A 17237-nucleotide genomic window follows, 5' to 3' on the forward strand; every position below is an offset into this window, starting at 1 on the left:
GGAAGGGAGCAGCTGTCGATAGGCAGGAAGTCCAATAATCACACTTTGAAAAAGAAAACTTGAATTATACCTGTAAATTCTAGATTCACAGACAGTTATAGGCTGCTAACTTCAGATGGACACTGGGCATCCCCCTATAAACCCTACCCCACTCGTAAATCCTCTGTTTTAACACGCAATGCAGACTAAAGCCTAGTACACTAGTACTACCCAGCAGGGCTGAAAAAAAAAGAAAAAAAACTGACAGCTCAGGAAGAGCCGCTGTGCTATGTGATGTTAGTACAGCGATATCCCCTGCTGTGCTGTTGTGTTCTGACAAGGGAACTGCCCCCGTTATGACACTCTGGTCAGCGCCCTCAGGTGTTGCCAGACCAGTCGACTTCGGTCAGACCACAGGCAGAATATCGGTCAGTACACATGGGCTGAACGTCAGCCGGTTTCTACTGAACCAGCCAATGTTGCCCGACATCTGGCCCGTGTGTACGAAGCCTAAAACAAAAACAAGAGGGGAGAGTGGCCTGTACTCCAAGATATGGAATTTACAGACAATTTAAACATTTCTCCTACCTTTACTTCTTCCCACCCGGCCTATAGCACAATCGCAGCCAGGCAGGAGCACTGTTCTGGGAGATCATGACATCCTCCCAGAACACGCCACTCACAGGGTCAGGCAGCGGCACAATCTGTTACTGGCTATGTCACAGCAGATGACTGATCACTGTACCGGCCCACTGCCAGTACCATGTCATCACTGTGACCAACACCAGATGACATGGCTCCCCAAATCATCACCATCTGGAAATTGTTGCATTTCACTTGAAAATCAAGGTCCCAGAGTCTGGAGGAAGAGTGGAAAGGCACAGAATCCAAGTTTACATGAGGTCCAGTGTGAAGTTTCCACAGTTCGTGATAAATTTAGGAGGCATGTCATCTGCTGGTGTTGGTTCACTGTGTTTTTATAAAAAGTCTAAAGTCAGCGCAGCCCTCTACCAAGAAATTCTTGAGCACTTCATGCTTCCCTCTGCAGATCAGCTTTATGGAGATGCTGATTTAATTTTCCAGCAGGACTTGGCACCTGCCCACACTGCCAAAAGTACCAATACCTGGCTTAATGATCATGGTATTACTGTGCTTGACTGGTCAGCAAACTTGCGTGACCTAAACCCCAATCTGTGGGATATTGTCAAGAGGAAGAGGAGGGACACCAGACCCAACAATGCAGACAAGCTGAAGGCCGCTCTCAAAGAAACCTGGGCTTCCACAAAACCTCAGCAGTGACACAAGCTTAATGCCTCTATGCCATGCTGCATTGACGCAGTAATTCATGCAAAAGGAGACCCGACCAAGTCTTGAGTGCATACTATACTGTACATGGACTTTTCAGTAATCCAACATTTCTGTATTTAAAATCCTTTAGTCTTATGTATTCTAATTTTCTGGGATACTGAATTTTGGGTTTTCACCAGCTTTAAGTCCTAATCCTCAAATTGCAAAAGAAATGCTTGAAATATAGCACTCTGTTTAACACATCTATATAATGTATATGAGTTTTACTTTTTGAATTGAATTACTAAAATTTAAAGTCTCTTTTTAAACATGGTATACTTGCCTCTTCTGTGCAGTGGTTTTACAAAGGGCAGCCCGAATAATCTTTGTCGCTGCTTCTGGCCCCTTCCTCCTGTTGAGTGCCCCCGCAGCAGGAAACATGCAATGGGGGCACCCGAGCCAAGCTGCAAGTCCGTGTGTCCATTCAAACAGAGCTGACGTTTTGGCACTGCCCCCTCTTGCCTGATTGGCTAAATGACTGGCAGCAGCCGGCACCAATGGCACCGATGCTGTATCTCAGCCAATCAGGAGGGAGAGTCCCAGATGGCCAAAGGAGTCGTGGATAATATGGAATATTTAAGGCCATGTTCTGATTGAGTCCTATTTGCAGGCTAGCCAGAATGAAAGGCACAGAATTTATAATTTAAAAGTTATCTTGTTACACTGAAAAGGTGAAATGCAATGCTTTTTAAAGTAATATGCTTGAAATAAAAGTACAGCCTTTTCAGTAAAACTAAACATTTACATTTAATTTTTTATTAGAAATGAAACAAGGACTAAATATTTTAAGAACGTTTCAACTATACATCAGAACAGGTAACAACCCCCCCCTTTCCCTCAAAAATGTTAAATCTTCCTGGCAGTAAGCATTTTTAGTTAATGCTAATCCAGAAGCATATACTGCATTGCTCTACAAAGAGCTTTATCTCCTGATTTTCAGGTGTCATTTTATCTAAAAATAACCTAAAAAATGATGGTGTATAATTTATATAAAAAAAAAAAAAAAAGTATTCTTGAATATATGCAGTGGCAAATATAAATATTAGGCTATATTGTTGGGGAACAAAGTATCTAATCCACTCTAGGGTTTTTTTTTTACACTAGCACTTTTGGTGCGCACCCGGGTTCGATTGACGTTCGAATTCGGTTCTTTTTGATGATGTGAACACTGTCTTTGAACTCGGGTGCGCACCTGCGAACCGTACCCGAGTCCACTTAAAAAGGGTGGTCTGGGATACGGTTCATGTGAACTCCAGTACGGTTCGCTTCTGATGAGAACGCAACCGTACCAAAGCAAGAGCAATTCTATCCATTTTGGCACCTTCTCGTTTTCAGCGGTTGCCAAGCAACATGAGTATGCGCCGGCTGCAGCTTTATAAAACAAGTGTACCACGGTTAAGATACAAATTCAAATGTGAACACAGTCCATCGGGGGCAGGGGGAGGGGGGAGCAATCGAACTCGAGTTCGGACCAGGCAATCGCACCAAGTGTGAAAACACCCTAAGAATACACAGTTTTGCAGATTTTCAGACAGGACTATATTATATTATGCATGACAGACTTGCTTGTCATAGCCAGGTAGCTGGATACAAGCTGCCGGCGCCTACTGTCACAAAGACATTTAGTAGCAGCAACATGCTATTCGTATCACCTGTCATGATGGGGTTAAACAAGAATGAGCCCTTTATAGTACAAAAACAGAAAATCACTACTATAAGGGGGTTTATTTATATTGCGAAACCGTGATTTATACAATATACCCAGAAGTAGAATATACAGGGTATTTTAACTAGGAGGCAGACATGAAGCTACATGGAGGGGGGGGGGGTTTATAAATTGGTGATCGACCGATATCGATTTTTCGTTGCTGATACCGATACTTTGCCGATCGCATATCGGTATCGGCCGATATATCAGGTTCTTGGTTACCTCCCTAAGGCCCTCCTCCCCCGATCACTCAGTTTGGCCAGATGGCCCGCTCTAGGAAGAGTCCTGGTGGTTCCAAACTTCTTCCATTTACGGATTATGGAGGCCACTGTGCTCATTGGGACCTTCAATGCTGCAAAAAACGGAATTTTTGTAAAATCTTACCTGTAAAATTCCTTTCTCCGAGTCCTCCGACAGTCGCCGCCATCTTCATATTCGTCACAATGGGTATTAGACTTTGCTCCGTAGGAGTAGCTAGGCAACAGAATATGTCAATATTAAAGCTTTTAACATATCCCCACCCCAGGGGGCGGTCCCCTCAGTCTATACCCTCCTGCTTCCTGTTTCCTACTTCAGTTTCAGTGGAATAGCAGTAGAGTACCTAACCCCAAAAGAGGGGCGGGGGCGGCGACTGTCGGAGGACTCAGAGAAGGGAATTTTACAGGTAAGATTTTACAAAAATTCCGTTTTCTCTTACGTCCTCCGACAGTCGCCGCCATCTTCATATTCGTCACAATGGGGACGTCCCAAAGCAGTGCAAACATGAGGGGTGGGAAACGCAGCCGCGCCTAAAGGCAACGCAGTCTCCACATCAAAGAAAGCAACCTTACCAAAGGAAGGAAACCAGCTGGGCAACATGAGAAAAAACTTGCTCAACGGGAGCAATAACCCAGGAAAAAAAACAAATAACCCAGGGATAAAAAGAAATCCCAAACAGCCCAAAGGTCCAAAACAAGGGACCCTAAGGAACCGCCGCACTAAGAACCTTGCGGCCAAAGGAAGCATCTGCCGATGCTTGAACAACCACTCCGTAGAATAGAGTGAAGGTGTGCACGGTCAACCAAATCGCCGCCTTACACACCCGGGCCACAGAAGCCCCATGACGACAGGCCCAAGACGTACTCAGAGACCTGGTAGAGTGCGCCTCCAAAGGCATAGGGGAAACTTTTCCCTGCAAAGCATAGGCCTGTTCAATGGCCTGTCTGAACCAATTGGCGAAGGCAGAAGCCGATGCCGCTACGCCCTTCCGAGGACACCCGGAAGGACAAACAAGAATCCGACTTGCGAAAAGATTCAGACGATTTTTGGTAAATCCTAATCGCCCGAACAACATCCAAGGAGTGCAACTCCACCCTCATCGGATGTTTAGACTTCGCGCAAGGCGAAGGCAAGCCAATGTCCTCATTGAGGTGAAATTCCGAAACCCTCTTCGGAAAAAAAAAAAAAGGGTTAGGTCGCAAGACCACCTTAACCAAGTGAGTGACCAGATACGGACATTTGCAGGACAAGCTGCCAGCTCCGACACTCTGCGAGCCGAAGTGATCACCACCAAAAAAGGTGACCTTCTTGGACAACATAGACAACGAGATCTACCCGATCCGTTCAAAAGGACCATGTTGTAACACGGACAGAACAAGATTCCAGTCCCAAGGAGGCAGAGGCACCCTCCTAGGAGGGACCAGATGCCCCTGAACAAAAGTGCCAACCAAGGAGTTAGATGCCATAGGACATTGAAAGAGAACGGCCATCGCAGACACCTGACCCTTGATCGTAGCCAGCGCCAAACGCTGACAACACCCTTTTGAAGGAAGGACAACACCCTAGACACCGAGTACGGGCGAGGTGAAAACCCCCTGGACTCACACCAGGCAAAATAGGCCTTCCAAGTACGGTAATAGACCTTCCCCGAGGAAAATTTCCTCGCGTCGATCAAAGTGTGAATGACCTCAGGGGAGAGACCCCTATCCCTCAGGACCTTGGTTTCAACAGCCAGGCCGTCAAAGCCAGCGACTGTAAAGCAGGATGGAATAACAGCCCTTGAGACCGGAGATTTTCTCGAAGAGGCAGAGGCCACGACCGCCAGATTCACGAGGTCTGGGCACCAGGACCGGCGAGGCCAGTCCGGTGCCACAAGAAGCACTGTGTACTGGTTCCGAGTTCAACCTGCAAAGGAACCTGGACAACCATTGAAACGGTGAAAACGCATACATCAGTCGGTACTGATGCCACGGAGCTACCAACGCATCTTGACGCGTCTGCCCGAGGATCGCGCGGCCTTGCCACGAATCTTTTCACCTTGCTGTTCAGACGAGACGCGAACAGGTCAACCTCCGGAAGACCCCACTTCGCGCACCACATCTGGAAGAAATCCGGGTGGAAGGACCATTCTCCCTGATCCAGGGACTGGCGGCTGCAGATAATCCGCCTGCCAGTTCTCCACCCCCGGAACGTGAACCGCCGATACGTGTGTCTCGGCCCAAGACAGAATGTCGGCCACTTCCCGAGCCGCTCGGGCTCTATTGGTGCCCCCTTGGTGATTGACATAAGCCACCGCCGTGGCATTGTCCGCTGGCACCCGAACCGGACAGCCCTGCAGCCTGTCCGGCCAACGTTGAAGGCAGAGATTCATCGCACGCAATTCCAGAATGTTGATCGGAAGGGAGGAGACCTCCCCCGACCAAGTTCCCAGGGCGGACAGAACGCCCAGAACACCACCCCAGTCCGACAGGCTGGCATTTGTGGTGACCACCGTCCATGAGAGAGGACGAAAAGACTCGCCCCCCGACACCCCCGGGGACTGGAGCCACCACAGAAGATCCCTTCTGGTGCGATGGCCCAACGAAATCTGGAAATCCAGAGATTGCGGTCGCCCGTCCCACCTGGACAGGATCTCCGCTTGGAGACCCCGCGTGTGAAACTGGGCGAAGGGAATCGCCTCGAAAGCCGAGACCATCAATCCCAGACATCTCATGCGCGTCCGGAGTGACGAGCACGGAACGTCCCTGAGGGACCTGACTCCTTCCTGAAGAGTCCTGAGTTTGTCGTCCGGTAGGAAGATCTTCGCCTGGACCGAGTCCAGAATCATTCCCAGGTAGGGAAGACGAATCGACGGACACAGCGTCGACTTTGGAAAATTTATCGTCCAACCAAACTCCTGTAGAGTCAGCATCGTATGGACAGGTCCTCCTCCAGACCCTGGCTGGTCGCAGACCGAACCAGAACATCTTCCAGATACCCCAGGACAGAGATGCCCTGGGCTCTCAACAAAACCAGAAACCGGTGCAAGCACCTTGGCGAAAAACCGTGGAGCCGAAGCGAGACCAAAAGGTAATGCCACGAATAGGTAGAGATCCTCCGCAATGGCGAATCGAAGGTACCTCTGGTGACCCTCGAAAAACAGGATGTGAAGGCACGCATCCTTCAAGTCGATGGAAGCCATGAATTCCCCCGAAACCAGGGCAGCCACCACCGACCGCAGGGATTTCATGCGGAACTTGCGAACCCGCACAAAGCGGTCCAGAGCCTGTAAGTCCAGAATAGGATGCACCCTGCCCTCCTTCCAGGGCACAGTGAACAGATTGGAAGAGAACCCCCGAAATCTGTCCCGATGAGGCACCGGAACCGCCTGAGGGAAAAAATCTACTCTCCAGCCGAGAGAGAAAACTCGATCTTGTAGCCAGAACGAACGATTTCCTGAACCCACCTGTCCCGAACACGGGCCAACCAGGGTTGAAGAAAAAACCGAGCAAGCGTCCCCCCACCCCAGAACTGGGTGAGGGTGCCTCTTCAGGCCGCATTGTTATGGGCAGCGGATCCGGACTGGCCGGACTTATGCTTACCCGACCACGGCTTCTTTTGGGAGCCTTGGCCTTTGAATGGTTCTCTCCTATAGGGCGACCGAAAGGCACGAAAGGACCCCTGAGAGGGCCGAAAAGAAGCATGCTACTTACCATGAGCAGCCTTAGCCTGGTGGGATCGGGGCAGGAGCGTGCTCTCACCACCCGTGACCCCCTTCATCAGTGCATCCAAGGATTCGCCAAAAAGGCGAGATCCATCATAGGGCAGATTGGCTAAGGTCTTGCGCGAAGATTGGTCCACAGACCAACACTTCAACCAAACCAGGCGGCGAGACAATACCGCCACACTGTGTACACGTGCAGCCAACGGTACTATATCCAGGGCCGCATCACACAAATACACGACACCCTGATGGATTTTATCCACCATATCCAATGTCGCCGGTGAGGCTGAATCAGCCACCAGGACGCGCCTGAGTGCCTGCGTCCAATTCGCGACAGCCTGGGCTGCCCTAAGCGAAGCAAATAGAGCCTTTAGCATAGAACCCGTAATAGAGTAAGCATGACGGGCAAGAGACTCCAGCCTCCTGCCCGTAGCATCCCGGAACACCGGGGTGTCCTCTGCAGGAATCGCAGTGGACCTATTCATCAGTAGCGGGCGTGAAAGGATAACGCAGCCTGAACCTACTTGGTACAGCAAAAGGCTTGCGTATATTGCGCTATTGTTCCTTAACAGCGCGCTGAAAATCATCAGTGCAGGGAAAGACCTGCGATGTCTTACGTCTTTTCTGCGTCCCATAAGCTGCCAGGGCAGCAGGGGGACGTGGTTCAACCCGTAAACGCAGTGTTTGCTTGATAGAAGCAACCAATTCATCCATGAGTGCAAGCTCTTCAGGCGAGCCAGGGGGAGAATTATCCACCCCTTCTACCTCAGCCTCCACCTCGGACCCCACAAGACCCAGGGAGGAACGGGACCCCGATAAGGAGATCCCAGCTATAGCAGCCCCATCACCAGCACCCTCTGTCAGAGGAGATTGAAAACTCTGGGTTTGAACAGCCACAAGCATTAGCACTTGAGCAGCAAGATTAGCCACAACCGCAGCCAAAACCCCCCCTGGGGGGGAAAACAGCCCTTGGTCACCCACCAAGTGGTAGGAAATTTGTGTCCCTGAGAACCCATTGCCCCAATGATAAGCCGGAAAATAAAGGGTTAATTGCCCCTTAAACAAGCGCGGCGAGTGCTGCCCACCGCACACACACACTGGCACAATTTTTACCCCCACCGGGAGAAAAAAGCTCAACACAGGCAAGGATAAAGGGATAGGGAGGTAAAAACCTGTAGACACCATCGCTGTTGCCTCGATCGGTGCACCCAGGGAGGGGAAGCGATGCAACACAGGGCGCTCCATGAAAGCCTATGGAAGGCTACAAGAAAATGGCCGCCCGCAGTGATACCATGCGGCCGGAGCGAGCGCTGCCAAAATGGCGCCGTTTGGCGCCGAAACCGCCGCTCCTCCACCCCAGCGAGGTGGACCAAACATAGCATAGCATGTAAAAACATGGCGGACCGCCGCAGCGGTCGCTGAAAGTGCCCCAAACATGATAATCATGCCCCACAGCACACAGCCATTCACACATACACAAACTGACACAGACAGTGCAACACAGCCCCCCTCCTTGCAGCCCACAGCATGCAGCCAGAGAGATAGGGATTTCAATAGCGTGAAACACAGGCAGGGTTACACAGTCCCAGACTGACACCCCCCCAACAGACAGGTCCCCACATAGATACACTTACCTCCTAATGGCGTGGGGAACCCGCACAGGCGAACAAGCCGCTGCGCATGAGGCAGGGAGAGTCGCATCCAGGACGCAAAAAAATCGGGGTTAAGAAACCGCACAGCGTCCAGTGAGGTAGCCACCTCACCAATCATCCCTGCACCGAACAGGGATGGGTCGTTCACTGCGCCAGGAGCGTTACCTGGCTGAACGCTCGAAGGCAGGCTGGGAAGCCACTGACCCACAACCTGAGACAAGGGGAATCAGCCCGAGACCCAGCCCGCACGAATCCTCTTCATCAGAAGAACTAATGCTGACAAAAAGAACAGCTAAATAAAGAGAGAGAAAAAACTCAAACAAAAAATCAAAAAAGAAGATAAAGGCTGAGACAAAATGCCCCAGCATAGAGAGATCCAGCTACTCCTGACAAGCTAGACATTGAAACTGAAGTAGGAAACAGGAAGCAGGAGGGTATAGACTGAGGGGACCACCCCCTGGGGTGGGGATATGTGAAAAGCTTTAATATTGACATATTCTGTTGCCTAGCTACTCCTACGGAGCAAAGTCTAATACCCATTGTGACGAATATGAAGATGGCGGCGACTGTCGGAGGACGTAAGAGAAAATTCTGTACCCTTCCCCGGATCTGTTCCTCGATACAATCCTGTCTCAGGTCTACAAACAATTCCTTGGACTTCATGGCTTTCTTCGTGTTCTGACATGCAGTTAACTGTGGGACCTTCTATAGACAGGTGTGTGCCTTTCCAAAAAATGTCCAATCAACTGAATTTACCACAGGTGGCACTACACCAAACAGCAGGAACATATGCACGCAAGACCCACTGGGCCCATCACAATGCACTATAGCAGCATTGGCTACATACAGTAAGCCATGTCAAAGGAGGAACAGTTAACCTTTGCAGCTGTAAGCAAGAGTGATGGCACTCATCCCTCTGTCACTCAGGAACTGCCTTGTATGTTTGTCAATACTAGGCAGGCTATGATTGGCTGAGGTGGAGATTGTGACATCGGCCTCCCACCCAAGCTAAACAGGGCAATCTGGTATTAAAAACCTACCTGTGCCTTATCTGTATAGTAGTTCTTACTACATTTCACCTGCATTTTGGACCTATCACACTGATTTGCTCTTCTAAGCATGGGCGGGTTTCCATGTTGTGGTTAATAAAAATCAAATCAACCTATTGAAACAAAAGATGACACAGCACACTATGTAGCCAAGACTACTATGGTGCACTGCGGCATCCCCAGCTGCCAAATAGTTCAAGCATGTGGGGGAATTAGATTAAACCAAGCTGGCCCACAGTGAGATTTATGTGCATATACTCATGGAGTTTGGTTTAAAGCGGTATTAAACCCAAAACCAACAGGGTATTAAATTGCAGCTTACCACTCATTAGATGTAGTGGCTGCATCAGTTTTCTTTTCTTTGGCTTTCCTTCCTGCGTTTTACCTGGTGATCTTCAGAGGGGAAGGGGGAAGGGAATGGACTAAGGTGGGACTTTCTCAGTATAGTATTGATCAGATAGTCGAAAAGTAAAAAATACAAGTGTTTATTTAAATACACTGTTTAGAATCAATGAAACACATATGATGCATAAAGGTACTGTATCAGAGCTTTTGAAACAAGCGCATGAGCATAAATGTGGTTTTGTTAATCCAAAAGGTGAATTTTCAAACTTCCAGATGTGTGTACCTCGATATGTTTCGTGGCGGACCACTTCTTCAGGAGGATATTTTTTTTTTTTACACACAATGCTCTTTGTGACAATAATGAACAATTAGTTAGTACAGGTACATATATAGTTCAGTGTACAAACATAATAGAGTATTGTGTAAGGTACATACAGAAATGTGGGAGGGCTATCTTACCTAAGGTTCAAGGCTCAAGTGGATCACAGACCTGTGTGCAGAGCCACCAAATCCTCTCACTGGCGGACAAGGGAGACACTAAATTTAAACCAATTTAAATTTTCTTTATATTATGATATCAAAGTTGGCTTCAGTGAATTCAATGGGGATATTATTGATTTAAGGGAGAAAAGATGTGATACAAGCCATTCCCAAGTGGGTTGGCTGAAGATGGAAACATAATAATCCAAAGGGTGAGTGACATGCAAAACCACAGACCGAGCAGGAAAGCTGGATAGGACTGGGGAAGATGGGGGGGGGGGGGGGGACAGGGGAAGGAAGGAAAGACTAAGGGAGGAGAGGGGGAGGAGAGGGGGAGGAGAGGGGGAGGAGAGGGGGAGGAGAGGGGGAGGAGAGGGGGAGGAGAGGGGGAGGAGAGGGGGAGGAGAGGGGGAGGAGAGGAATAGAGGGACGGGAAGGGAAAGGAGGGACGGGAAGGGAAAGGAGGGAAGAAATGGGGAAAGGAGGGACGGGAGGGGGGGTGGAAGGAGAAAGGGGGGAAAAGGTGACCAAGAAAAAACTCCAGCCTGTGGAAGTGATGTGGATGCAGAACAGTAGATGATTAACTGAAACCCAAGCACCTTATAGTATAGATCAACAAATTGGTGGTGTACAGCTTCCCAAATTCCCAGAAGAATCTTATATGAGGAAATTGTAGAGGTAAAAGGTTAAACCTACCAGAGATTTGATGGTTGTAATTAGGTTATAAAAAAAAAAAATCATAAATAGTTGGATCCCCAAAGTCCTACACCGGGATGCATATATGGAACCAGATGGTCCTGGGCCAGGGGTGGTTAATGGATAGTTTCCACCCAAATATGTAATGCCCAAGGATATCAAGATGTGGTTTCAACTAAGTCCACAGATGGCTGGGTCACCTGTTCAGAAAATGGGTTAAATATAGATACGTGGGGTTTATTCCCAGTGGTAATGGTTAAGCCCATAAAGGTACAAATTTATAAACAAGGTACAATGAAGTGCTTACCAGCCAGCAGTGGATTCAGGAGAGCCCGGGTGGAGGTACAGGATCAAATAGCGTTCGCCGCCATTACCGGCAGCGAACGCTATTTAGTCGTCTACCGAGCGGAGTACGCAGTCACGCTCCGTGGGTGGGCGTGACTACTAGCCGCCCAGACCCCGAAGCTGCGCATGCGCGAAAGTTCACGCAGGCAAGGCATTGTCATGTATCAAGACATCGCAACAGTGACTAGCGTCAGACGCAGTCACCATCGGAGTCACATGTCCGCCGGCTGAGTGTTAGCCGCGCCCAACAGGGAGGATCCAGGAGTCCGATCCGAAGCAAGATAGAAGTACAAAACGCATATACATTGCTGTTAAAGGATAACAAAGCCCAGTACAATAATCTAAGCAGATACAGATACATGAAGACACAAGGCATATACATTAACTCAAAAAAATATATATATATTGGCTTATCATGATTGTATGAATAGATGCCATATTCATGGCTATCTTAGACATTTTGCAAGTATTTGGGATTCAATAGATTAATGAAAATTTAAAAGGATAAGGGACGGGAAAAGGAAGGAATAAGGGGAAGGAAAAGGGAGGGAGGAATAAAGGGAATCAATGGAGGAATAGACCAACGGAAGGAGAAAAGAAAAGAAAAGGAAAAGGGGGAAGGACAAAGGGAAAGAAAAAAGGAAACAATGAAAAAGAGATCATCATGATTGAGACTATAGAAAGGGTTTGTAGCTATTGACTTCATTGATACCCGGTTGGGTCACTGCATCTAGTCTCTCAATCCAGTGGGTTTCACGTTGTAGAAGCTCCCTGTTCCAGTTGCCGCCCCTGGGACTGGAAGGGACGACATCTAGGACGAGGAACTTCACCACATCGGATCGGAACCTATGATGCAGTCCAATATGTCTGTCCACCGCTGTGAGTTTGCCACTATTTGAACAATAAAGGTGTTCGCCTATCCTTTGTCGTAACTCCCGTCTGGTCTTACCTACGTAGTAGGCCTTACACTCACATATCATCAAATAGATGACTCCCTTGGTTTAACAAGTAGTGTATATCCGTGGTGAGAAGAGATTCCCATCAGGGAGACGATACGTGGAGCCCGCTAGTATCCAAGGGCATCGGGAGCATCCACCACATGGAAAAGTCTCCCGAACGCCTCTGGTCCGGCGGTCATCAATGTCATAATGACTGTGCATTAAACAGTCACGCAGGGAGGTAGCCCTGCGGAAAACCATTTCAAGGTTTTCCCTAACATATTTCTGTATGACATGATGTTCAGTGAGTAAATGCCAATGACGTGAAAGAATGGTTCGAAGTGTATGATGATGTGTTGAAAACTTGGTAATTAATTTGACCGTATTGGATGGAGGGGGTTTTGGGGGTGGATGTAATAGAGTGTCTGTCCCTGGCCCGTGCCTTGTTAAATGCATTCCTTAAATTTGTACGTGTGTACCCTCTCTCCAGGAGGCGTTTTCGTAGACCATCTGCCTGGATGAGGAAATCCTCATCTCGAGAACAGTTGCGTCTTATACGTAGAAATTGTGCATAGGGGATGCTTTGGACAAGGGGTTTGGGATGTGAGCTCGTAGCATGGAGAAGGGTATTTCCAGCTGACGGTTTGCGATCGAGGTCAGTGGATAAATATCCCTCAGGGGATTTTTGAATCATCAGGTCCAAGAATGAAATCTGAAGGTCAGAGCATCCCCTATCCTCTCCCCCCCTTCCCCAGTCCTATCCAGTTTTCCTGCTCGGTCTATGTGGTTTTGCATGTCACTCACCCTTTGGATTATTATGTCTCTATCTTCAGCCAACCCACTTGGGAGTGGCTTGTATCACATCTTTTCTCCCTTAAACTAATAATATCCCTATTGAATTCATTGAAGCCAACTTTGATATAATATAAAGAAAATTTAAATTGAGATCTGTGACCCACTTGAGCCTTGAACCTTAGGTAAAATAGCCCTCCCACATTTCTGTATGTACCTTACACAATACTCTTATGTTTGTACACTGAACTATATATGTACCTGTACTAATTGTTCATTATTGTCACAAAGAGCATTGTTTGTAAAAAAATATCCTGCTGAAGAAGTGGTCCGCCACGAAACATATCGAGGTACACACATCTGGAAGTTTGAAAATCCACCTTTTGGATTAGCAAAACCACATTTATGCTCATGCGATCAAAAGCCCTGATACAGTACCTTTATGCATCATATGTGTTTCATTGTTTTTAAACTGTTTTTTTTAAATAAAAACTTGTATTTTTTACTTCTCGACTATCTGATCAATACTATACCGAGAAAGTCCCACCTTAGTCCATTCCCTTCCCCCTTCCCCTCTGACCATACTGGGAGGTTGGTCTTGGATTTTGCCCCCAGTTTTTAATTGTCGATTTTAAAGGGATGCTGGTATAAAACAACTTTTGCATGCTACTACAGGCTTCCCATATACCTGGTGATCTTGTCAATAACACCACTCCTGTATTAGTGAAACAACTCTAGAGGAATGAGCAGGGGAGGCACAGCAGGCAGCAGCACTGCCAGTCTGGGGGGGCGGGGTAGCGTTAAACATCTTAGATTAACTAATGCAGCCATCACATCTAATTGGTAAGCTGCAATATAATAAATGTTTGATTTTAGGTTTAACACCGCTTTAAGGGCACAGTCCCAATACATAGACAAGACAATCTGCCTTTGTGCCCCTTTCAAATGGGTGACATCAGTTCTTATTTGGCTAAAAAAAACACAATGTGCTAAAAGGCATTGCAACATGCTGCATTAACCACTACTGGACCAGAAGAATTTGCTCTCTTAATGACCAGGCCATTTTTTGCAATTCGGCACTGTTAAGGCCTCTTTCACACGGGCGTTCCGTATGTCCGTATATCACCCCATCCGTTTGCGGGAGATCTATGGACACAATGCATGTCAATGGGATTGCGGATGTCAGCGGATGACCATCCGCTGACATCCGATTTGCGTCCTTTCAGTTCTGTTCCGTTTTTTGGAACGGAACAGAACCCTATTTTTCTTCCGTTTAAAAAACGGAAAGGACGCAAAATCAGATGTCATCCACTGACATCCGCAATCTCATAGACATACATTATGTCCGTATATCATCCGCAAACGGATGGGATGATAAGCGGACATACGGACCGGATGACAAGTGTCATCCGTGTCCGTAAAAGGAAAAAAAAAAGTGCCAGAGCTATCGAAATACGGTCCGCTCCGTGTGAAAGAGGCCTTACTTGAACAGAAAATTGTGCAGTCGTGCGACGCTGTACTGAAATAAAATTGAAATCCTTTTTTTTCCCCCCAAATAGAGCTTTTTGTGGCATTTGATCACCTGTGCAAATTTTATTTTGTATGCTATCAACAAGAAAGAGCGACAATTCTGAAAAAAAATATATATATATTTTTCACATTCTGCTATACACAATATTTTTCACATTCTGCTATATAACATTCCCAAAAAAAAAAAGTTAAAATGTATTTATCCTTTTAGGCCAATTTGTATTCCGCTACATATTTTTGTTAAAAAAAAAATAAATTACAATAAGCGTATTTTGATTGGTTTCTGCAAAAGTTACCGCGTCTACAAATTAGGGAAAAGATTGTCATTTTGTTTTTTACAAGTAATGGCGGCGATCTGCAATTTTTTAGCGGGACTGCGACATTACGGCGGACAGGTCGGACTCCAACATTTTTGACACTTGGGGGGACCAGTGACGTTACTACAGTAATCAGTGTTAAAAAGCTAGTTATTACCTGATAACTCCTTTTCCAGGAATCCTCCAGGACGGTCACATGAGAGATAGGCTCCACCTCCTGCAGGAAACACAAGCACACAAGTTTAAAACAGGCCGCCCTAGGCTGCCCCCTCAGTTGTACAAAGATTGCCTTGTTTTCAAACACGAGTGTGCTGACATACTGACTTAGTATCTTATATCAATGAGGGCAGGGGTCTACCGTCCTGGAGGATTCCTGGAAAAGGAGTCATTAGGTAATAACTCTAGCTTTCCCTAGTCATCCTCCAGGATGGTCACATGACCCCAAAGATACATTATACCTAGGGTGGGACTACCGCCTGCAGGACCTTTCGACCAAAGGTCAGATCTTGGGCGGAGACCAAGTCGATCCTGTAATGCTTTGCAAAAGTAGAATCACTGGACCAGATGGCTGCTCGACAAATTTGCTGAATGGAGGCCCCAGCTCTCTCTACCCAGGATGTGGCTATGGAGTGTGTAGTGTGCCTTCACGTGTGTTGGTACAGCTTGTTTTTGTCATAAGCCATTTTTTTGCGTTTTTTTATCCATCTGGCAATGGAGTTTTTGGACGCTGGTTTTCCTTTATGTATCCCTCCGAACAGTACGAATAGATTCGGGGCTTTTCTGAATTGTTTGGTGGTTTCCAAATAGGTTAGGGTGCACCTTCTAACGTCCAGGGTTGCGAACAGAGCCACTCCTTGGTTAGCCGAATTTTGGCAAAAGGATGGCAAGATTATTTCCTGAGATCTGTGAAACTGAAGAGTTTTTAGGTAGAAACAGTGGGTCAGTCCTGAGTATGATTTTGTCTGGAAAGACGGTGAGGAAAGGCTCTTTTATTGAGTGCTTGGAGCTCACTGACCCTTCTGGCTGAAGTTATTGCTATCAAAAAAGCTGTCTTGAGTGTCAGGTTTTGTACAGAGGCTTCCGAGATTGGCTCAAAAGGTGTTTGGGTCAAAGCATTGAGTACCAAGGAGAGGTCCCATGGTGCCACATTCATAGTCTCGATTGGGCGTGATCTTGCTATAGATTTGTAAAACCATGTAATTAGCAGGTTTGCACTAAGCTGGGTATCCAGAAAGACAGAAAGTGCCGCAGCGTGTACCTTAAGGGTGCTTACTGTCAACCCTGCTTCTGCTCCGTCCAGTAAAAACTCCAGCACTGTTGCTATGTCTTGTAGGTCTCTGTTTTTCTGGCGCATGTTTGCTGAGTACCTATTCCAGATTTTCCCGTATATTTTCTGTGTAACGGGTTTTCTGCTATTTAAAAGGGTTTCTATCACTCTCGCAGTGAGGCCTTTTGTTCGTAGATTGCTAGTAGAGCCCTCCATACAGCTGTTAGTTCCCTTAGGTTGTTAGATGCTTTTGTCAGAGTGGGGTCCCATATCCCTTGCCCGACCTGCTGTCCAATGTGCGCACCCCATCCGGATGCACTTGCATCCGTGGTGACCCGGACTTGCGTCTGTGGTAACCAGGGTTTGCCTTCCCTGAGAGTGGTCTTGTGCATCCACCAGGTTAGGGTTTCTCTGACTGTCCCCGGGATTGAAATGGTCTCTTCCAGAGATTTTGGGTCCTTGCTCCATCCATCTAATAAGTGGTGTTGTAGTGCCCTCATGTGTAGTTGGCTCCACTTGATCGCTGGTATGGCTGCGGACATGAGTCCTAAGAGACATGACAGCTCTCCTGGTCCCCTGTCTTGCTGTCTTCAGCTGGCTTGCTCTGTTGCTCAACTTCGTTATTTTTTCCTCTGGTAGGAGAATCTTTTGCTTTGTTGAGTTTATGATGTAGCCCAAAAATAAGATTTCCAGGGAAGGGATCCTGATTGATTTTCCAACCTATGTGGGTGAGAAATAGTTTGAACTCCTGTAGACCAGCCATGGCCTCTTCTTGGGAGGCTCCATAGATTAGGAGGTCGTCCAGATAAGGGATAATCTGGACCCCTCTTA

The sequence above is a fragment of the Pelophylax lessonae genome, assembly GCF_965119305.1.
Source record: "Pelophylax lessonae genome assembly, chromosome: 1".
Taxonomy (NCBI): domain Eukaryota; kingdom Metazoa; phylum Chordata; class Amphibia; order Anura; family Ranidae; genus Pelophylax; species Pelophylax lessonae.